Here is a 25,203-nt window from a genome sequence, read left to right as displayed (position 1 = left end):
ACGGTTTTCCAAAATAAAATCTCATAAAATTTACTTATTCCTCTTAATATCTTTATCTCTTTTCATCTTAACTTTAAACATATTGTTCTATAACTTCTCATATTTAAATCCTTAGCCTATCTATATTTTTGCAAGTATTTCTATTTAATTTATCTTAGCATATTTGAGTAAATAGTCTTTGAAATTCTTCCATTCTTCCTGGTGCTCCTCCTCCTCCTGGTCACAGATTCTTCTGGTCAGGTCGGCTAGTTCCGAAATTTCCATCATCTTCATCTGCCGTTCCTCCACTGTTGGTACTTCTTGTGTTTTCCAATTCCTGGCTAATAAATACAGCCCAGATTGCTTATTTTCTATACTAGATAGACAGGATTTGGGTGGCAGATGATGACAGGGATTGATGAAAGACCTGTCAAGTTGGCTTTCGGGTAGAGCCAGAGGTGAAAGCAAGATTCAGAAAAGACTTGAAATGCCACATTTAAGGTCCTCTTATTATCTTATTTATAACTTATTTGGGGGGGGGGGTGATGCAGCCAGAATTAAGCAATTAAGTCATATCCAAAAGGGGAAAACAAAGAGGGAAACAAACTTTGGCCAAGAAAAAGTGGGAGGTGGCAAGCAAACAGTAAAAGTTGCTTTAAAAAAAGGAAAAAGAATCTGAGGAAGGCATTCCTAAAAACATTAAGACCAACAATAAGTTATCTAAATACAGGAGACTTTCTAGGGAGGCTGTTGGAGCTTTGCATGACAAGGAAGTCAAAGAAGTGCTAAAGGAGGATAAGGAGATTTCAGAGAATGAATGAATTCTTTGCATCTGTCTTCATAACAAAAGATGTAGGTTAGATTCCAGCGTCTGCACTAACTTTCACAGGGAAGAATATTTTCTTCCTTAAGGGCCCCCCTCAAAAGTGTGTGTGTGTGTGTGTGTGTGTGTGTGTGTGAGAGAGAGAGAGAGAGAGAGAGAGAGAGAGAGAGACAGAGAGAGAGAGAGAGAGAGGTAAAATATGTATCAACATAGTTGAGGAATATTTCTTATTCATAAACAATCTGGAGTGGAATGTTCTAAAACAGATTTTTGCCAAGATGGCAAACATCAGTGTATTTGCAGGAGGGCACAGGCAAATGTGCCAAGGGGAGGAGAGTGTCCCTCAGAAATTTCTCACCATTAGCTTGAGAGACTTCCAGTGACAGAGACCAGCTTTATACTTTTGGTTTCAAAATCAGCAGTCAGGTTTGACACTGGTTTGCCCCTACACACCCTCCTAGAGTTCCGTGTTGGTGTTATGAAGGAAAATGTTGAGTCCTTTCCCTCCATAATTTGTACTTCCACAAAGTTTCAGAACGTATAAGGTGAGTATGCCTTTATTTATCGATATTGCAGTTTTACTGACAAAAGTACCGGCATAGTTTCTTATTTATGGCATTCTTAAAGTACTTCTTACTTTCCAGAGGACACAGAGGTCAGAAGAGAGAGCTGCTTTAATGGGAGACAGTAATTCAGAGAACTTAAAAGTGAATTCACATTTCTGACTATCCTGTGTGTGATCAATGGGCCCTACTTCCACACAAGGTGTCCAAAATCTATGTGTAAGCTTCATAATAACCTGCTCAAGAAGCATGACTACACCTGGGTTTTTAATACCATTGCCTTCTGAAGACTCACGCTGAAAGTCTATCATTCAGCTGCGCAGTGATGGGCTCTAGTCCAGGTTCATTATTTGTATGCTAAGGGTCTGTTCAGTAAAATATGAGATATTATGATGATCGATCGGGTGATGGGAAGTCAACTGCAACCAGAAGTATGCACCAAAATTTAAATTAATAGCAATAAAAATATGCTGTGTAATGTACCTAAAACCATTCAGAAGACGTATATGATTATGCACAGTTATCTCAATGATACTGTGCTCTAAAGAGACCTGCTTATGCGCATTGGCATATTGCTTCACTCCATTGTAGAGTCCTACTCAGAACCAATTTGGACACCATCATGACCCCTGCATTTCAAGTCTAGCTCAGGATCGCACAATTTCAAAGAGCTCTAGCGCAGAGCTACCTGTTTCAAGTGGCAAACTCCACAATGGCAAACTCCACGGATAAGGCCTTGCAACTAACATAACTCATGGAGAAGTGTTTGAGAATTATGATGGGTGGAAGTGAATGAAAAGCATCTGGCACAGAATAAACTTGCGGAGGAAGTACAGGCATCAATGCATGAGGAGTGTAGCAGGGGGTGTGGGAATAGGCCAACCTATCAATTAAAATGATTGAACTGTTTTCCGCGACCCAATGCTTGAATTGACATAACTGCTGTTATCCTCAGTTTTTATATCACCATCTCTGCCAGTCAGGTTCTCCAGATCAAGGTTACCTGGGCAAAGTCTGCCAATGAAGCAGCTGGGCTTATACATCTGCAAGGAGCTCTCCTCTCATTAGAGATCCTCCTCAGATCAACAGAAAGCTTAGAGCAGGAGTAGCTAATGTGGTGCCTTCCAGTTGCTGTTGAACTACAGCTTCCCTGTCATCCATAACTATTGACCATTGGCCATACTGGCTGGAGCTAATGAGAGCTGTAGTCCAACAACATCTAGAGCGCACCACATTGGTTGTTTAGGGCATGTTTTATCATTTTTACAGCCTCTTTCTATTGATTGGTACCAGCATGCTGCCTCAATAAAGACTGGTGTAAAGGGCCATTAGGGGTTGGCAGCATAATAGGTCTAAACAACCAAAGCACCAAGCCAGATACAGCCAACCACTCAATGCACTTCCACCTGAAATGATTTGACAGCCTCTCTTCCTTTGTAGTACAAGGCAGGCAGCAAAAATTGGAGGTTTTTCAAGCTCCATTTAGGCTGGTGGGCCCCATTCAACTTGGTGCATTACAAGTTGAGCAGCCGTGGGCTATGGTATATTCGGGTTCAGTTCACCTCTCACACTGTCGATGAAAACTGAATTGTTCAGCATGCTGAATTGCATGATTCCAGCGCACTAAAAACTCAGGGTTTTTGTTTTTGCTGAATAGATACATGAATAAATAAATTGCTCCTTGTTTTTCTCTACCTCCCAAACATGTGTCTTTCTTGTGTCTTAGTATAGTATGAAAATGATCTCCCAGATAAATTTTTTACAGAGCGATTAAATATTTAACACTTTGCAGCAAAGGGGACCCGTTGTATCTCAAAATGTCAGTTATGTCTCATCCCATCTTTAATTCTCAGATAGTTGAAATGTAATGAGGCACCGCAAATTTAAGGAGCACATGTTTAAGAGACAGCTTCCTTTTTGCCACACTGCTCTTTCTTTTTTTTTCTTTCTTTTTAGCAGGCTGTAATGAGCCACATTAACTGAACAGGGGAAGCTGAATGGGTAATTAGTGTACTAGACCTAGTGAAATTAATGCAGTACAATTCCACTTGCATTGCCAAGAATACAAACCATGCAATTTCAGGGCAGAGAGCCCTGCTAAGATGACTGTGCTGCTTATTATGATAAAAGAGATGAAATATTAACATCCTTGTATCAACAGGCACTTAAAAACAGAGAACAATCATTTAGAATAACACAAAATTGTGAGGAGGGAAGAGAGGAAATGCCCTCAATTTCACAGTGTATCTAAAAGAAAACCCACACAATGGTCACCCAGAAAATGTGACCGATTCACAATACAATAGTAGATACAGTGGTACCTCGGGTTACATATGCTTCAGGTTACATACGCTTCAGGTTACAGACTCCACTAACCCAGAAATAGTGCTTCAGGTTAAGAACTTTGCTTCAGGATGAGAACAGAAATTGTGCTCCGGCGGCGTGGCGGCAGCAGGAGGCCCCATTAGCTAAAGTGGTGCTTCAGGTTAAGAACAGTTTCAGGTTAAGTACGGACCTCCGGAACGAATTAAGTACTTAACCTGAGGTACCACTGTACTCAGGTGCCTATGTTTGTTCACAAATCAGTGGTGAGTTGTTCGTATGTATCCTTTACCACATGGGGGAATTTGGCTTTTACCACATGGGAACGTAGGAAATTGTTTTATTCAAGCTCAACCCATTTGTTCTTCTGGATCAGCATCTGGCCCTGGTTGGCAGCAGTTTCAGGTGGTCTTCCCCATCTGTATCTGAAGATGCCCTGGGATGGAACCTGGGACTTCCTGCATGCAAAACACATGTTCTACCACTGAGCCGTGGCCCTTCATTTGCCAGTGACTAGCAACAAACAGCAAACTCCTTTGCTAGGCAAAGAAGGCAGAGTTACATGGCAAGGAGCTTACCGGCAATTTCAATCATTATAGCCAGCAACTCCATTGCCTGTTGCAGATGTGGGGAACCTGTTGGCTTCCAGATGTTGCTGCACTACAATTTGCCCCCAATCTGCACACCAAGTGGGTCAGGGTGATGTGAGTTGAGGTCTACTAACTTCTGGAAGCCCAAATGTTCCCTGCTCCTGGCCTAGCGGTTGAGAGGTTGACTGCATATTGAACCCCTGCCACTGCCCAGAATGGCTCAAGCCAAGAGAATCACCAGGCATTCTAAGCAAGGGACTCTCCAAGAATTCCGAAATCCTGTGTCCCTTGCTCAGAAAAAGGAACATTAGTTATCAGGTACTGCAGGGAGAGTCCCTCAAAAGTTCCCTATAAATATTCTTCAATTTACAGTGGTACCTCGGGTTACATATGCTTCAGGTTACAGACTCCACTAACCCAGAAATAGTACCTCAGGTTAAGAACTTTGCTTCAGGCTGAGAACAGAAATCGTGCTCCGGTGGCGTGGTAGCAGCAGGAGGCCCCATTAGCTAAAGTGGTGCTTCAGGTTAAGAACAGTTTCAGGTTAAGAACGGACCTCCGGAACGAATTAAGTACGTAACCAGAGGTACCACTGTATTACCTCATCTTCTTTGCATAAGCCAGGGATATTAACTGAAATCACTAGGGAAGGAGAAGGCAGCTATTTCACCTTCAAAAAAAGTAATAATAATCCAGTTGTTGCTTTTGCTAGGAATAACGTTGAAAATTTCTACTCATTAGCAGTATTGAAAGAGAAGAATGGGTTCGTATTACCACACTGCCCTGGAACCAATAAAAAAATGCTAAGGTTCTGGTCCATGGGGTCATGAAGAGTCGGACACGACTAAACGACTAAACAACAGCAACAAGGTTCCATAATTAGAGATATTTTTAAACCCTCACAATACCAAGGCATTTTTATTTTTATGTCTGTATATACCTTTACAATGCACAACCCATCCGCCCACCCTCAAAAAAGCAATCTGCGTTACACATCTCTTCTTGAATATAAGGGTGTATTTTTTGCCGGAACATTTCTAGCTCTTTTCCAAAAGCCAGAAAAGGAAACTGATTTTCAAAAACTTAGTTGGTCTGCTTTTAAAAAAAAAGTAAAAAAAAAGTTTAATTCTCAATAGAGTGGTACCTCGGGTTACAGACGCTTCAGGTTACAGATGCTTCAGGTTACAGACTCTGCTAACCCAGAAGTAATACCTCGGTTTAAGAACTTTGCCTCAGGATGAGAACAGAAATCGCGCGGCGGCAGCGGGAGACCTCATTAGCTAAAATGCTGCCTCAGGTTACGAACAGTTTCAGGTTAAGAATGGACCTCCAGAACGAATTAAGTTCTTAACCCGAGGTTCCACTGTACACATAAACCATTGATAGCGTTTTCAACAGGCCTGAACCAAAACTGCACCTGACTTGGGCAGCCCTGAGTATGGATGGCGAAAAGGGATGTGTTCTCTCTATTTCAAAGTAGCACTCTGTGCAAGGGCAAATGCCTTTTGTCACAGGTAAGGAGGACGGGGGCATGTCCCCAACTTACCACTGTGCTGGAAGCATGGAAAACAGAACTGGTGCAGTTCAGTGCACAATGGAGCAGCTGTCTGGTTAGGCAACAGGGTGGCAGGTTCCCTCACTCACCAGGTTCTGCTGCTGAAGATCCCCTGCCCTCTCTCATAGTGTGGTAAGATAGGTTGTGGATACCCCATTTGGTTGAGGTAAATGGGTGCCATCCTATGTTTTGTGGTGCTACACAGCAAGTAAAGAAGGGGCAGAAATTTGATTCAGTTTGCATTTATAGGCAAACTTGCCTCATTCATGATCAGTGGCGTAGCAAGGTCAGGTGGTACCCGGTGCAAAACATTTCTTGCCTCCCCCCCCCCATTGAAATCTAGTTGGACTCCCAAGAGACTGCAATCTACTCACAGTATAAAAAGACTGGCTGTGATCTACACATTGTCATTGCAAGGCGTTGTTGAGTTTTTTTAAGGGAAGGATCGACTAAAGCTGTTGAGCTTTTTGGGGGGTTGCAGGGTTTGGGTCCTGAGTTGAGGGAGCTTCTCTCCTTCTCTCCACCCTCTGCTTGTTTGCCCAACTGCCACCTTCCCGTCCTCTCCCTGCATGCCTCCTCCAGCAGCCCGGGGCAAGGGGCTGTCAAAACGAAGGGGGGAAGGCCTCCAGCAAAGCGGAGCAGCTCCCCCCATCCCCCAACAACTTGGGGTAGGCAGGAGTCGTGAGCAGGCAGGGCACCAAATGTCACCCCCCTGGGAGATGATTGCTCCCACCTTGCTTGCTCCCCCCCTGTTCATGATTTCTAAAACAATACATGAGCTGAAACTCAGCCAGCCTTTGATAATCACACTTTTTTGAGTTTTGCAATGCAATTCTCCAACTGAGCAATGTGTACAAGCATGCACATACTACCTTAACCGTAGTTGTCTGTGCATTGACAATGTCATGGCTGGATTACTGCAATGTGTTGTATGTGGGGCTACCCTTGGGGGTGATCTGGAAGCTGCAGCTGGTGCAGAACATGATGGCAATGCTGCTTTTGAAGGCTCATTACTGCCACCATATAGCACCTTGATTGCGGGATTTGCTCTAGCTGCCAATTTTCTTCCAGGCCAAGTTCAAGGTGTTGGTGCTAACATCTATGTCGCTATGCAGCTTGGGGCCAGCAGAATTACAGTAGTTTAGATGAGAAGTAGCTGGATAATCTTTGGCACTGGATATAGAGGGGAAAGTTTGTGTGCTTCGAGAAATATGTCACTAACAAAACTGGGTGACTAATTGGATATGAGAAAGGACAAGTAATTTCTAAAAAGTTGTTCTAATTTACTAGGTAATTTTAATCACTCGCTTATTTCAGTGATTTGCCAAAAAAGTGACAGTGTTAAAGAAATCTTCTATGAAGATCTGCCTGCCAGATGCTTCCTTGCATTTCTTAAGTAGTTTCAGATAATTCTTCAGAAATGACCACTTTGCAGAGGGTACTATTAAAGATTTTTGTATAAATTACCCAAACTCTAGATGTGTTTAATTCTTTCTATACAGTTTGGATTACTTTTCAGAAGTATTACTAAGTCAAACGTTGCAGGGCAATTTCCTTGGCAAAACAGATATCTTTTGAGAATGAAAGCAAAATGCAATTTCAGTGTTGTCTTTCATTATGGATTTAGAACACAAAACCTTTCATTAGAGCTATATTATTTATAGAGAAAATATTCAACAGTTATAAGAGGCTGCATGAGTTGTCCAATTGATTAATATGAAGACCTCTTGTATAGTGGAAGTTGGTTGGGTGAGTACATAATCTTGCTGAGTTAAATTACTTTATCAGCCCTACATTTCAGGCAAACATTTGCTTTGAAATGCTATAATGCAAAAGTCATTTCAGCCACAGAACAAAATATTTTCTGTGATTAAGACTTCCTATCCCCCCCCCACGTTACAATCTAATGTATTTTAGGGAATGTATTTGGGAGGAGGGGTGAATAAATATACAAGCATGGTTGTGCTGTTTGTGCTTCTGTGTGGCAAATGAAGGAAGAGACATAGGAAAAGATAGTCCTTCATATGTGTAATCAATTCCAAGAGAATAAATTGGTGCCTACTCAGAACATATGCCCTTGCAACACTTTTATCTTTTGCAAACACACCCTGTGTTTTATTGACAGCGCTTACCTAACAAACAGTGTGCTTGCGACATGCACCATGGCAGAAATAAAAGCACACAGCATAAAGGAAGTATAAAGGAAGATGTCAGGGCAATAAACCAGAGGCTATCTACAGGATGGTAACAATATAATAACTATCATTACAGCAATTACGTCTCATTGTGGTTGTCTTTATCTAAAGTGCAGCTCACAACTGCTCTCTCAATGTAGCTCAGTTTTGTCCACAGCAAGAGCACGCCTGAAAATGTTTTGTCACAATCTGAATTGGCCTTGAGAAATGTGGCTAAGAATGAATCAGGTCCTAGATCTTCATCTGACAACAATGTACGACAATTACGATAATAATTGACATAATTCGCAGAACACTGCTTTCTCCATTTGCTCACTAGCAATTCTTGGTGACTAAGAATTTTCTGTCCAGTTCTGTTTCTAAATCGTTGCTCTCTGGGTAACCATCAGGAGTGGATGGGCCATCTGGGACCCTCCATGTGTTGTTAGACTCCAGTTCCAAGCAACTGCAGCCAGTATGGCCAATGATCAGGGAAGATGGGAGTTGAACTTTAGCAGCATGTGAAAGAGGCAGGTTCCCTGTTGTAGGGGATATTGAAATATTACCAGCCCCAATTAAGTTTTTCAGATCTTTGAGGGGAAGGGGAAGTAGTGGCAATAGAGACAGTGACAGAAGCTTCAAATTCTGATGATATCCTTGTAAAGAAGCTGGTAAAATGCGGTCTTGACTATGCTACCACTCAGTGGATTTGTAACTGGCTGACTGACCGAACCCAAAGGGTCTCATCAATGGTTCCTCTTCATCCTGGAGAAGAGTGACTAGTGGGGTGCCACAGGGTTCTGTTTTGGGCCCGGTCTTATTCAACATCTTTATCAACGACTTGGATGATGGACTCAAGGGCATCCTGATCAAATTTGCAGATGACACCAAACTGGGAGGGGTGGCTAACACCCCAGAGGACAGGATCACACTTCAAAACGACCTTGACAGATTAGAGAACTGGGTCAAAACAAACAAGATGAACTTTAACAGGGAGAAATGTAAAGTATTGCACTTGGGCAAAAAAAATGAGAGGCACAAATACAAGATGGGTGACACCTGGCTGTACATGTGAAAAGGATCTAGGAGTCTTGGTTGACCACAAACTTGACATGAGCCAACAGTGTGACGCGGCAGCTAAAAAAGCCAATGCAATTCTGGGCTGCATCAATAGGAGTATAGCATCTAGATCAAGGGAAGTAATAGTGCCACTGTATTCTGCTCTGGTCAGACCTCACCTGGAGTACTGTGTCCAGTTCTGGGCACCACAGTTCAAGAAGGACACTGACAAACTGGAACGTGTCCAGAGGAGGGCAACCAAAATGGTCAAAGGCCCGGAAACGATGCCTTATGAGGAACGGCTAAGGGAGCTGGGCATGTTTAGCCTGGAGAAGAGGAGGTTAAGGGGTGATATGATAGCCATGTTCAAATATATAAAAGGATGTCACATAGAGGAGGGAGAAAGGTTGTTTTCTGCTGCTCCAGAGAAGCGGACACGGAGCAATGGATCCAAACTACAAGAAAGAAGATTCCACCTAAACATTAGGAAGAACTTCCTGACAGTAAGAGCTGTTCGACAGTGGAATTTGCTGCCAAGGAGTGTGGTGGAGTTTCCTTCTTTGGAGGTCTTTAAGCAGAGGCTTGACAACCATATGTCAGGAGTGCTCTGGTGGTGTTTCCTGCTTGGCAGGGGGTTGGACTCGATGGCCCTTGTGGTCTATTCCAACTCTATGATTCTATGATTCTATGAAATTCCCTGGAGCATTTTGCAAGTATTCACACTGAGAATGCTCAAAACTTCAACCTTTTGTAATCATGTGCATGAAAGCCCTTTCAGGGTGAACCCAAGGATGCTCATGCATCCCTAGTTTTTAAGACAAAATGAATCTTGTAATGGGGAGTCAGAGTTCCCCCAAAAAAGTTCCTGAATGATCACCACCTTCTCAGAAGACTAGCTTACTTCTGACGGAGCATAATGGTTGCTGAAGATTTAAATTTTGAGAAGGAGATGGAATCATTCATCTCCTAAAGCTCTTTTCTATGCAGGAATCTCAATATTAGGGCTGTGGCCTTGAACTGTGCTCTGCATTTGATAAGGAAGCAGACAGCTGTCTACAGTCATAATCATAGCAATGATAAAAACTGTCTTATGTTAGAAACCAGGTTTTTGTGTGTGTGTAACATCCTGAACAACCACACAGTTAAGTCATCATACCCTTTGCAAGAAAAAATATAATAAAATAGCAGATGCATCACAACTTTTACTTAGTGACGAGATATTGATTCAGTAAGCACAAGTTGTCATCTGTTGGCATCTTGCAAATCTGCAAAATATGCAATGTTTTGGGTGGGGTATCAGCACTGGATACCAAATCAAATACCAAATAGAAGCAGGTATTTGGACCTCCTCCAAAGTGAAGTGGAACTTCTTCAAAGTGGTCCAAAGTGGCCTCATCCTGAAACTTTGCACCTGCTTCAGAGGTGGTTTTTAGTTTCAGTGTGTAAGCACCCAGATTGAGATACGTGTTTTGAACCCCTCACGGGAAAACTCTCCATAAACACAGAATGCCAGGCAAGGGGAAGTGGTGAGACAATTTGGGACCAACAGCTCTAGTTACCAACCAGAGAATGAATTTGTTAAGTTGTGGGTGAGCATATCAGATGACACAGTGATTCTTCAAACAGCTCTTGTTTATTCACAGGCCAGAACAGAACTGAACTGAAGGGTTCAGCCAGCCTGCTTATATAGAGCTCCACTACAACGCAACAGTAACCACTTTCTGTAACTATCCAATCACTGAATGTCACTTTCAATCCCTTATTTGCATATGTGGACCTGAGTGAAAACTATCTACAGCAACCCCCTGCTGGCCCAGGGTGAGAACTTCAGTACATAACAGAATTTACTATGTATCTCCAGTCTCAGGGCTTTGGGGGAAGAGACACTGAAGTTGAGAATTGAGAGACTTGTGTTTAGAAACCTTTAACTTTTGCACAAGGTAGGAGTTGCATCCATTGCTCTGCCTACTTTTGCCTCTGGTCCCCTACAAAGCAACCTTTCAACCTTGGGCTGAATAAGGTCCCCCACGCTGGTTTATGTTAGGTGTCAGTTATGGGTATTTCAACCTGACAAAATAATTCTGCACCTAGATGTGAACCCAATGGTTGTAATCTTATAAAAGTGTCTATGTGTGTGCATGCACACGTGTACTTTCCCAGAAAATTGGGTAATTCATCTCTATTCCCTAAGCTAAGCTAAGCTTATTCGTTCTGCACACCAATAGGAAAAATGATACCATATGGTTCCTTTCCAATCTGAACATCACCTGGACCAAGACAGATTAATGCTAACATAAGAAGGAATGGTGTGATGTGGCTCAAATGACATTGGACTAGACCACAGGGAAGTAGTTTTCATGCTGCTTTAGTAATGTATTATTTACTCCTTGCACTGTGTATAGTTGAGTAAAATCATTATACAAGTAAACATAGATAGGATTCGGCTGCTGGCTTCCCCAAATGTATTTTTAACCCCTTCTACATTAGATCAAACTGACTAATAAGCCTATACACTCCTAGGTTATTTATGGGTCAGGTGGAGTGTAGCCATTGAATATTTTAAAATGTCTAATGTGGCAACAACTTTACTGTGAGCAAAGTAATGAATGCCATATCAGTATTCTGAATGAATGTGACTTACTTTGATTGGAAAGATGGAGAAGCACTAAGTTGAATCCTGGTTTTCGTCTTCCATGGAGCTAGAACTCCCACTTTCTTTTCTCCTTTTCTCCTAGAAGAAGAAGGAAAAAATAATAATTTTGAACATGCCTTCTGACTAGTTATGCAGAGGAGATGATACATCTCGCTTAACTTGTCCCCAGTAGAAACACTCGATAGACATGTACACAGACATGTACAGAATTGCACTGTAGCTTTTTAAACTTGGAAACCAAAAAGGTGACTCGCATCTTTCATTTAAAGTATCCCATGTAATTAACGAAGATTACAACCTACAATTAAAATGCACATGTCAAAACACTGCAATCAGACTCCTAAAAATAGCTACCCAAAACGATTAAGGAATTCCAACCACATTTTAGAAAATGGTTTCCTGAAGGATGACTTGAACAACTTTCTGAATTATATGAGTGAAATGATGAGGGAAGGTGTTTCATAAGAAAGGGGCCATTACCAAGCAGGCTGTGGACATGGTAGTCATTAGCTGAATCTCAGGTGGCCACCTAAAGCAAGAAGAAGCTCCAGAAGCTCTTAATCTGAGGGGGTACTTGTGATAATGAAAGCTAGTTGTGTCTCCATTCACCCTTCACAGTTCTTCTGGTTTGGTTCTGGCAGCACAATATGCACAATTGCCAATATCTGCCTGGTGAAACACTGGTGGAAAAGCCATCCCAAAAATTACGGTATTACTAAAAGTACAGAACAATGTGAGTGGTCTGCATGGAGCTGACTGCTTGCAAAATTGGTAGACACCTGGACTGGCAGTAGCTGGCATCTGTTGAACCATTTTATATAATGGCATATATCTCACCACTTTTGGCAACAGTAACTTTTGGCAAGAAAATAGTTAGGTCATATAATGTTGCTTCCAAAGACTGTTTGGTACAACGTACATTGATACTTATTTTCTATCTGATATGCATGAAAATGGGATTTGCTTGACTTTCAGAGTTAAGCGCCTTATCCTCTTAGTGTTAAAAAGCAAAAGTTTCACTAAGTTCAAAGACCACATGCAGACTTTGTCATATAATTTTTCAATTTCTGTACTGCCTTAGCATTTTGATTAAATATCCTGTGTCACCTTCAGCTATTCCCCACCCCGGAAACAATGAGTTTATAGGATATGTTGCACCTTGTAGTGCTACTTTGACGTTATACCTAATCAGCATCTATAATGCCATTCATTTCAGCTAATATATAGCAGTTCTTAGAAAAGATTTAATGTAGTGCCTACATTGGCTGTAATTGAAATGTCCAGGAAACTAATTTGGTGAAATGGAAAGTGATAGGAGCCAAATTCTGAATTCTTTCATTCTTTAGTACAATTTGTGCTTTATCTTCCCCCCTCTCTGTTTCAGTTATCATCAGTAACTAATAAGAACCTATCAACAAAATATCAATAATTTAATTTCTACTCATAATTTTTATGATGGATAAGAATGAAAGTTTTATGGCAAGCAAAAATGCAATTAATAGCAGAGGGTGTGCTGCCAACTTTTATTATGTAAATTAGAGGCACTACACAATTATTTAGTGCTCCTGAGTGGGAAATGTTCTGTGCTGGAGAGAGAGAGAAAAACGGAGTTAATTCTGCCTTAACTAATAACTGTTGAGATTATGTGCAGTCTAATATATTTTTGGCTTGCACCAGATGTAGGAGGCTTGATAAAAACAGATTGGCCAAGAAATGGCTTCTCTGGGGATCTGTCATGAGAATCGAATCATGAGATGCTAATACATCTAAAAAGTCATAGTGAGGATGATAATTACAGCCCAACTTTCTGCATGAGCCTCCAACAGCTTTGCTTGGATAAGCACCTACAGGAACTATGTCATGGGTCCTTGAGGAATACTAGACCTCAAAAACTACTTTATCAGGGGTAATCAATGTGGTGCTCTTTCGATGTAGTTGGACTCTACCTCCCATCCATCATGGCCAATGATCAGAGATGATAGGAGTTGTAGTATGAAAACATCTGGAGGGCACCATTTGACTACCACTGCACCATATTGTTCATTCTCTTCACCTGCCGACCCTAGGAGTCCTCATAAGGGAGCTGGTCCTGGAGGAAGAACTGTGAGGGGAGAGACTCCATCAGGCAAGGCCTCTTTCCACCTGCCTTGTCCCACTCTCTAGCCTCTGCTTCTCAATGTGTATTGTATTGTTTTATGTACTGTGGCTTGCCATTGTTTTATTGATTATAGTTTAGAAATTATTTATTGTAACTGTTGAGTGGATTTCTGTTTAACTTTTATATGTTGTTATTATTATTTTATACTATTTTAATGATTGTTGAATGTTACTTTTTTGATGTAGGTGGCCTATTTTAAAGTTATGTTTTATTATCACATTTTTGTATTGCATTAGATTGCTATAAGATGTACATTTTTTGTTTCTTCAGCTTGTAAACTGCCTTAAGTATTGTAAGATAGAAAGACAGTATACAAATTAAAAATGATGATGATGATGATTGACTGTTATTGTTGTTTTATTAAAACTTTTCAATGTACAAAAAAAAACAGAAACAAAACAGTAAATTAAGAAAGAAAGAAAATGATGGAGAAAGAAAATAAGGAAAGGGAAAAGAATAACAACAGATGTGCCTACAGGAATTCCTACTAACAGCCCAATGTTCAATCCAGAGTAGGATCCAGTTATTCCTTTCCTTTCCATCCAAGAAATCAAAAAGAGGTTCTCCAATTATTATTATTAATCAAAATCAGCCATAATCTTCCTCCAGTCCAACTTCAAAACTTTGCCTCATTATCCAAACTGTAGGCGGTGGCCTGTCACTAACATTCACCAGCAGGAGTCAGAACAGTATTAAGACATTTTGTCAGAGCTCTTTTTCAGCTGGAACTCACCAGAATTCAGTTCTGGCACCTCTCAGGTGGGTGCCAGTATAAGGTAACAAGGAGGCATTCGTGGTCAGTTCTGGCACCTCTTTTTCTAGAAAAATAGCACTGCGTTTTGTGACTGTGGTGCAGCAGACACCCTAAATCAAGGTATCTAGAACTCAGGGCTGGTCAAATTCTATTCCCCTTCCCTGCCAGTAAAAACAAAACAAATGTAATGACTAACAATTGCTGCTCTTCCATGGGACCCCAAATCAGCTGACTGAGGCAGCTGCCCCAACCTGTCTGATGGTTGGGGCAGGCCTGCTTGACATAGCCTCCTCTTTCACATTCTTCAGATAATAACTTTCCAGTATTAAACAAGCAACGCCCTGGTATCTGTAGTCTTGCCTTGGGATGTGAAATGGGACCAACACACACACACACACCGCAAACCAGCCAAATCTTTGCACTAAAAAGGTTCGTTTACGCAGTACCACCACTAATAGCAACATCTCTTCCCCAAATGCATATTCTTTCTTTGAATATGTTTAATATTAAACATTTGCTCCTCAAATGACAATTGGATGGGGAGGGGCTCTACTTTGCAGAACAGGTAGCTGAGTATCTTATTTTTCTTGCTGAGTAACTGAAATATCCATGCAGAATGTAGAAAGATCAGGATTTGTGGGTTGGTTGCAGCCCAATTTTAAAATGTCATCATGAAATACTTTTTGCAGTTGAAGAAAATTGAAATAATGCTGCTCTCTTGTTGGTGTGTGTTTGTGTACTAAATGAGATAGAGAACTAGAGGTTGGAGAACTACCAATCAGCAGCCTTGATGAAACAAGGGGTGAAGCCTTGCGAGTTGCAAGCGAACAGTATGACAGATATTGTGATAGCAACTATATTTACAAGCCACTGATCTGAACATGAACATTTTAAATTGGGTGGGGGGTGGGGGCCAACTCAACAGAGATAGTTTCTCTTGGATTTGGAACACTGCTCTGCACAGACTTGCATTCTTCCTAACATTTATTCCTCAGGAGTATTACCACGAGTGCAAAAGTGACACTTTGCTAATTAAAACAAAATGCTCTGTCCTCAGACAGAGAACTTTTTCTGAAACTCAGAGATTTATAAATAGTTACTCTTCAAACTGGTGCGGTGAAGTCGCAAGAAAATGCAGGGTTTGGAACATCAGTGTAACAGTTTGACAGGGATATAACTTACAGCACAAACTGAACTGTGTCTATTCAGAGCTCCCATTGAATCCAAGGTCTGATAAAGCGGGATCCTTGACCATGTGGATTATACCCACATTCAGATGAATGCAAGTATAAGTTGCATGCAGGCCTTTCCTGTACAACACGGAAAATCTGGGACTGATGAAAGGATGAGGATGTTGGAAGTGGGGCTTTCATACACCTCTGTTTCTACCACATGTGTAACATGAAGCACAGTTGCGTGTCGAAGTTCCCAAGCCACCCCAATAAAACACAATTCACACAGAATTTTTGTTTAAGGTTTCTGGCATAATTTTGGCCACAACTTTATTAAAATACAAAAAAAATGCTCCCCAAATGCTCTCGGGGCTCTTGCGTGGCCCTAGCCCCTTGACAGGGGTTCGGACAAGAGCATGTTGAGCCCCTGGATTCCTTTAATGGAATACCCTTGCAGCAGCAGCATTGGAGGGGCAGGCACAGCCAATTAATGCTCCTCCACCAACCAATTCATAAAACCAATGCCTAACCGCAACCTTAAAAGTTGTGATGATTTGCGAAAACCAAATGGCACCAGTCAATCAGCCAAATGGACAAAATTCCTACCAGGCCCCTGCCCCAAAAGCAGATGACCCCATGACAGGCATAGCAAGGTCAATGGGAACAACCCTAAATATAGGGAGAGTGGGCAGGTGATCCGATACACACAGCGAAAAGAGGAAGCTCAACACTGTGCACAGGGAATATAAGACTTCTTGGCTGTCAGTCACAAAATGGCAACATCAAATTCTCCCCAACGACAAGGGAAGCCCAATCACAATGGTGGCCAACTACCTTTACCCACCCAGCAACAGTGGGATGTCTTGTTAGACCCCACCGCAACATGTGCTCTCCATGAAGGAGAACACGCTAAACAAGATAGCATGTGAAAACCTGCGCTTTCGCCCTTATGTGATTGACAGTATGTATCTGTGGGCAAGGCACCACACAGCAGTAAACCATCCAGACTTTCACTGTGACAATGGGATGCATTTCACTGAAAAAGGCAAAGTTTCTCCCTGATTTTCTTTTTAAGATGTGGGAGCAAGTTTTGAGAAAGAAACTCAGCCAATATCTTGGTCCCGAGAGATACACAAGAAAAAGGAAAAGTTGTGAAGAAGAATAGAATAAACTTGAGAAGAATCGAAGAAGATGTCAATATGAAGCTAACACCAGGGAAACTGTAAGGCAGAAAGCAGAGAGGCATAAGCTCAGAGTCTAGGTTGCAAAAGCGACATTTCTGCTCTGGAGCACCAGGGAAATAGTTGTCAGAAATCACAGGAAACACAGAAAAGACATGATTGAAAAAATGAAGTTTCTTTGTTTCTGTTTATTTGTTTTTACATTTGCAAAGTATTTTAAAAAGTTGTACTTTGAGTCACATATCAGAAAGGGGAGACGGGACGTCAAGCTAAGCATTCAACGGCCACCCTTACCCAACCCAAAGATATAGTTCAGATCTAAATAATAATAATAATAATAATAATAATAATAATAATAATAATTTATTATTTATACCCCGCCCATCTGGCTGGACTTCCCCAGCCACTCTGGGCAGCTTCCAACAGAATATTAAAATACAATAGTCTATTAAACATTAAAAGCTTCCTTAAACAGGGCTGCCTTCGGATGCCTTCTAAAAGTCTGGTAGTTGTTGTTCTCTTTGACATCTGGTGGGAGGGCGTTCCACAGGGAGGGTGCCACTACCGAGAAGGCCCTCTGCCTGGTTCCCTGTAACTTGGCTTCTCGCAGCGAGGGAACTGCCAGAAGGCCCTCGGCACTGGACCTCAGTGGCCAGGCAGAACGATTCCTGAAGTAGAGAGATGCTGAAAGTTGCTGGCGTCAATGTAAAGAAACACATTAACACAAGCATAGTGTTGTGAGGTTGTTTTTTTTTGGGGGGGGCTGGCTGTATGATGTCTGAGTCCCAATAAAATCTAATGGAGGATCCCATTGTTGAATTAGCCAGGCAAGGGCTATAATGGCCCCTACGTTTGGCTCATTAGTATAAGAAAGGAAGCTGCTTCGTGCCAGAGGACAAGCCGATGGGCTCTCTCTTTCACCTGGCTGGTAGTGAGAAGGACAAGAGCTAGAGTTGTATTGTGTGAGAGAACTGGGCTGGAACTTCTGGCAGAAGCCAGAAACTGAGGGCCATGCTTAATTTCTGCTTGAATCCGAGGCTGTGGCTATGGGGAAGGAAGACTTCTGAGGTGTTAAGGCTGTGTGCCCCTCCATCGTAGGCTCAGGTTGTGGAAATAAGCCATATATCATAAGGACAGCACAGTCTCTACTGTCTCTCATTCCAAGGAAACTGGAAGCTGGGTAAGCGCCTGGAACTCCTTTTGGACCGCTCAGAGATTGGGGTGGCGTGCAACGTTATATTATAGAGTGAGGCAGGTACACTTTGTCCTGTAGAGTTTTCGTTCTTGTGCTGGATAAATAGCCACCAGTCAACCATGAAAGTCTCATGTCTTTTTTTGTTTTGCTATCTAGCCCCATGAAGTTTGTGCATCAGTTTTTCAACAAGTGCTGTGGTATTTAAGATACTGTTGTGCCCAAGCTCAAATGGACCCAGCCAAAATGGCCAATGGGATGATGGGAGTTGCGGTCCAGCTATCTCTGGAGGGTGGCAGCTTTCTCATTCTTGTAGTAGAGCCATCAGTCCTGATCACTGTCAAATAAATGCCTAGAACTGATGAAAGTTTCTTTCCCAAAGGAAGCCTGACCTGTGATGATTCTTATAACCCTGGAGCTTCCTTAGCTGAAGCTAAGCAAATTCATTAGCTGAGAGATATTTTTGCTTTCTGTTTATTGCATGCCGTACCACAAAGACTCAGGGTGGGTTACAGCAATTTTCTATAAAAGACAATTTTCAGTGTTGACAAACTCGACAACGCACCCTTTCGCTGAACTTTGATGTCAAATTATCCTCTTCATTTACCTCGCTGGATTCTCTACCTTGACACATCTCCCCAGCGATTCAGCAGTTCTTTGATGTCAGCTGCGTTGCTAACTAACTATGGGTTTTGATCTTGGAATATGCTCTAAGTTTCTAATTTCTTTTCCATTAGAGGCATGGCGCTGTCTTCCCCTGCACTTCTAAGAATGAAAAGTTCGGCAAACTTTCCTGGCAGTTAATGCAATGGAAATGATTTGGTTGTGCTTCCATATAAGTAGCTTTCTGGCTGGGCTATGAAACGTCTCATACACTGGGAAAGAAGAATGCAGGAAAGTCTTTTTGTTTTCTGAACACATCAAATTCTCAAAACTTTTTGTTCCAAAAACTCTTTGAAACGGTGGATGTTTGACCTGTGCTGGCAGGACTGATATGGATATTCCTGAGGTATAAATAAATAACTGCAACAAATGCTCATCAGATACACTGCTTGCTTTGTAACAATATAAGCTTGAATTTATCCAAGCCCGTGCCTTTGGTTGACGTGTCCTAAATCTCTTTTCACGTTTGCACATGCAGACAATGGAATGCCGTCTCTGGTCCTGCACCAAATATAGTATTGCCAGCCTAAAATCAATTGATGAAAGACCTACAGTAACGTAGCATTGTTTGCAGTTCACAAAACTTGAATTATTTGCATGGTATTGCATTGACACTGGGAGGGAGTGGAGTTCTAGTGCCTTTGCCTGCTGTACAACAGGAATTCAACAGCTTAAGCCTTTTTAGTGTGGAAATACAATTATCGTACGCGGAAAGCTTCACCTGATTACATTCCATAAGTCAGACACCTTATGTGCGTTGCCCCTGAATTTTTTCTGGGGGGGTCCTGCTACAAATCTGCATATGGCTCAAAGCATATGCAAATATTATGCAAGTTTCTGTCCTCTTTTGTGAGTGGGGTGGAGGGCCCAACGCACATACAATGTACTGAGCCCAGAAAATTCTATTGGCGCCCCTGCTGAAGAGTCAAAGTGGGAAGAGGTGGGGTGTCCACCATGGGGGATGCTGCCAAAATGCCAAATTCCTTTGGCAAATCCTCCCCACACTCCTGTGTAATGTTCAACAGCTCTTGCCTTTGGGAAGCAAGACATCATATTTTGATTATCCCCATCTTCCTGGTTGTCATTCTCTAACAGGTATTAGGATATAATGGGAAGGGTCATGTTGCAACATCTGCTGTGCATGTATTGCACACCCCAAATGTTTACATTGTGGGGAGGGGGCACTATTAGTGGTTGTCTATGGGCCAGAAACTTAGCTCATGTCAACAAGGAGTCATGCATTCAGTGTTATAAGGCCCAACTCTACAGAACTCCCTCCCATAAGATATTAGATGTGTACCATCCACTGAGTTTCACACACATAGTCAAAACTGGTTACAGATAGGTAGCCGTGTTGGTCTGCCATAGTCAAAACAAAAATTTTTTTTCCTTCCAGTAGCACCTTAAAGACCAACTAAGTTAGTTCTTGGTATGAGCTTTCGTGTGCATGCACACTTCTTCAGATACACTGTGTACTGTGTATCAGATACTGTGTATCTGAAGAAGTGTGCATGCACACGAAAGCTCATACCAAGAACTAACTTAGTTGGTCTTTAAGGTGCTACTGGAAGGAAATTTTTTTTTTGTATAGTCAAAACTGATTTATTTCAGGAGGCCTTTGCACCCTGAAAGTTTCTCAGAAGTTTTCCTTTTTAAAACAAAAAACAAAACTATTTTTTATGTTGAGATTTTTAATTCTTGAGGATTTAAACCTTCGAGGATTGATTTATATTTAAATGTTCTACGTTGTATGTTTTGTTGTTATAAGCTGCTTTGAGACGTACATGGTGAAAATCAAGATATAATTCTTCAAATAAAATAAGATCTCAGGTTCGATCTCTGTCCTCTCCAGGTAGGGCTGGGAGGTCTGAAACCCTAGAGTGCACTGCTGGTCACTATTGCTAGTCACTATATGGGGCAACTGCATATTCCTGCATTGCAAGTTGATGGACCTCAGGGTCCCTTTTAATTCTATGACTTCAGATGTGGCTGTTGCCCTTCACTGAGTAAGAACTGATAAGTCATACGTGGAGGAGAAGGGGAGAATTTGCTACTGGAATACCTCTTTGACAGCATCTTCATGGTAGGAGGGGACCCCTGACCATTAGGTCCAGTCGTGGCCGACTCTGGGGTTGTGGCGCTCATCTCGCTTTATTGGCTGGATCATGTGGCCAGCATGACTAAGCCGCTTCTGGTGAACCAGAGCAGCGCACGGAAACGCTGTTTACCTTCCCGCCGGAGCGGTACCTATTTATCTACTTGCACTTTGTGCTTTCGAACTGCTAGGTTGGCAGGAGCAGGGACCGAGCAACGGGAGCTCACCCCGTCGTGGGGATTCAAACCACCGACCTTCTGATCGGCAAGTCCTAAGCTCTGTGGTTTAACCCACAGCGCCACCCGTGTCCCATCTTCATGGTACAGCCATCTTTTTACACCTCTCTGGCTCTTTTAATGCAATGCTGAGGAGCCTCAGGTCCTGGGGGCAAATGCAGCTCTCCAACCCTCTTTATTTGACCCTTGGAACTTTTCCCAGGCTACAGCATCTCCCCCCAGCTACAAACCTCACTGGTCGAGTGCTTTTGCCAGGGTGAGATATTGTATGGATATGTCAAAAGGCAATATGGGCTGAATTAAGTAAGACAGCTTAAGTAAGACAGAACAACTGTTCTGCCTGGCCTTTGGCTTGGAATCAATTTGATTCCCTCCCCCTCTTTTTTCCCCCTTTCTCCTCCTGTGATGGAACTCCTATTTGGGGACTTCCCTGGCTTCTTTCTGGCCCATGTAGGACCAGTCTGGATAGTTAGCCTTGGTGAAGACCCGATGTTTTCATCCCCCAAAAAGTTTTTGATTTGAGTTTCCATTGAAATGAGGCTGCATTTTAATGTTTTAATGTTTATTGTTGTATTTTAATCTTGTTTTTAAGTTGTATTTCAATCAATTTGTTTTTATATTGGTTGTTAGCCGCCCTGAGCCTGGTCTTGGCTGGGGAGGGAGGGTATAAATAAATTTTTTATTATCATTATTATTATTATTATTATTATTATTATTATTATTATTATTTCTGGAAATCCTAGAAATAAGGACAGGAATGCCATTGCTAGACTTCGCATAGTTCTACAGCCACGAGGTGGCCATGAAGACAAACTCTTGTGCTTGGTATTTCGGCAGCAGAGCTCTTTAGCTGTACAAAATGTTTAACCCTCTGATCCTAAATAAATGCCCCCAATAGTTAGTTACATTGAAATCAATGGACAGACACCACATCCAAGGAAATGAGATGAAGGTAGGCTGAGCTGCTGTCTTTGGTGCTAACGTCTAACAACCTCTGAGAACAGCCATCCAAATATTTTCCAAGCTATCACTTATTTTATAATGGCTTGAGTGCAGTCCTTTACATCTGAGAACATAGGTTGTAAAGCCTTGAGTTCAGCTGCAAGGCAAAAGTGTAATGAAATGTGTGGGCTGGCTTCAAAAAACGCATCCTGAGCCATTAAGATGTATATAGACAGGGTAGCAATTTTATACGCTTAGAGAAGTTAAGCATATGAATTCTGCTAATCAAATAGTTCTGCCAAATTCACTTAGACATTGCTCACACTTGGTCAGTGCTGCTTTGGAGATCCATTTGTTACCAGCACTTGCCAAGTTTTATGCTCACCCGTAAAAAAAACCAGAGCTTGCATTATCTGTACAGATCACAAAAACTGCATTTGACTTTGAGAAGTTAATAGAGAGAGAAAAGAATGTTTATATGATCACTCCCCTGCTAAAAGAATAAAGGCATATTCTGAAATGGCAAAGCAATATTGTTACATTATTATTATTTTTAGAATTGCAGCTTGTTACTTGAGTTTGGGCTGGGTGCTGCCTTCTTCTGATATAAATGGCAAGGCGGGGAAGTGGGAAGACTTCAAACTATATTGGTTCCCCAGCCTCGTAGGTGATAGTTGTGGCATAAGTGTTTTTTGAAGAAAAGAACATGAAGCCTAATAATATGTAAAGGGGTAGGTAACAGAAAAAGACGATGATTACAACAATTTGCAAATCAATGATTCATATACAGCAGGAGGGTGAAATTCATAATGAGCAATAAAAGCAATGTAATGCATATGCATGTTGCAGGAAGTGTAGATAAAAATTGGCTGGGACTTTTGGAATTTGTTTGTAGTATTTCTTACTACAAACATTCGGGATGTCTTTCCCCTGGAAGGTACACGTGGCTAATCAGTCGCGCCGTATTGGCATTTTAAAATAGTAGAATCAATATTTAAAGAGAACACATATCTACTACACTGCAGTTCCATGTAGGCAGTGATGTATCTCACCTTGAGGAAAAGACATATAGCTATTTATTATTTACTAAGGTTGTAGTTGATAAATCAGTGGGAAGCCGGTTTTAATTGGCAAGGGCGAATTTTAATTGGTGGCAGAGCTTGAGGGTGAACTTGTTTATTTTCTGCAGCACTTTTGACTCAGATGCGTATTCCTGCAACAGGGGGATGAAAAAGAAAACTAGAGGACCGTTAAGTATGATGGGTGTTAAATCTGCAGGTTGTTAAAAATGAATAGATTACTGAGAGATATATGGGGCAGGGCATACCAGCATAACTGAAACTCTGCCCCACATTTCTCATTTTTGTTACGAGACTATGTGAGCAATAGGAAGTGTATTCAGCAGCACTGTATTAAGGGATAATGTGGCTGGGTTGGGGGGTGGATCTCTGGATCAGTGACCCACACCTGCAGGATGCCAGTGGCAACATGGACCTCCCCAAACCTTACCTCTGCTTCACCCATGTCTTTTCTGGAATACGTAATGCTGCTGGGTGTCTTTCATTAAAATGCCAAAGGTTTGGACATTGCATGTATTTTCACCTTAAAGAAATGTTTGTAGATCACCAAGATTAGCATTTGTTGGTTAACTTAGATCGATCATATGCAACATCAAAAGCCTCTTGCAAAAACAGTTGTAGTCTATGGGTGAGGGGAGGGGAGCTGTGTCCAATGCTATTCCTTCTTGGAGTAGACCCACTGTAGTTTAGACAAACAAAGGTCCGTATAGTTAAAGCTATGGTTTTCCCAGTAGTGATGTATGGAAGTGAGAGCTGGACCATAAAGAAGGCTGATCGTCGAAGAATTGATGCTTTTGAATTATGGTGCTGGAGAAGACTCTTGAGAGTCCCATGGACTGCAAGAAGATCAAACCTATCCATTCTTAAGGAAATCAGCCCTGAGTGCTCACTGGAAGGATAAATTGTGAAGCTGAGGCTCCAATACTTTGGCCACCTCATGAGAAGAGAAGACTCCCTGGAAAAGACCCTGATATTGGGAAAGATGGAGGGCACAAGGAGAAGGGGACGACAGAGAACGAAATGGTTGCACAGTGTTCTCGAAGCTACCAGCATGAGTTTGACCAAATTGTGGGAGGCAGTGGAAGACAGGAGTGCCTGGCGTGCTCTGGTCCATGGGGTCACAAAGAGTCGGACACGATAAAAGACTAAACAACAACAACAACAAGTTTATAGATATGCCTAACTTAGGGTTATTAATTTCAATTGGTCTGTTCTGATACAACCCTAGGTTTTCACTTGAATATGCTTTGATACAGGTAGGATTTGTGTTACTTGTGGAAAATTGAAAATGTCATTTTTTTAACATGACATGCTTGATTATGTGTGAAACATGCAATTAATGTTTATGGGTGCATTAGAGTTTTATTTTATTTTAATTATTTATCTATGTATTTTAAATTCATCGTTTTGCGATATTTTAAGCTATAAATGGTTTTGGGGTTTTTTCATTAAGTTGATGTGGGATACTTCCTTTTGCCTGTGTGGACAGGCTGAATAATAAATCTAAAACCTGAAAAGAAAGCAGCTAGGATCTGCTAATATCAAAGAAATTTGAAAACACTTATGATCTGAGGTTGGCGAGTTTATCTCCCACGTAATATATTTAAGTGTAGACATCATTTGCCCAGCCTCTTGCAGCTGAATATATTCTCATTATCTACCTCAATATTTCTTCAATGACTTTGACTTCTTGACCCCAATGGAGCAGTTTCCCACCCACCCTCTATATATTAATTATATGGTGTCCTTGTGATTCTGTTCTAATTTTATTGCTGTTCGGTGTCATTGAAAGTTCCTTGCCTTTTATTTCTGGGAAGGGATAAAAAGATGCCCCAGTTTAGCTCCGCAAGCTTTCTCATACAAACCTCTTTAAACAGATCAATTATTTCAACCTCCCTCTGTATCATTTCAACTAGCTGCCCCAATCCAGAGTCTCATGTTTGCTCCATGAGAGTACACAGATTCCCTACTAAACCAAGTTTTCCAGTTCACTTCACTGGATAAAGTGGCTTT

This window comes from Podarcis raffonei, chromosome 3, assembly GCF_027172205.1.
Source record: "Podarcis raffonei isolate rPodRaf1 chromosome 3, rPodRaf1.pri, whole genome shotgun sequence".
Lineage (NCBI taxonomy): Eukaryota > Metazoa > Chordata > Lepidosauria > Squamata > Lacertidae > Podarcis > Podarcis raffonei.
This window is presented reverse-complemented; position numbering follows the sequence as displayed.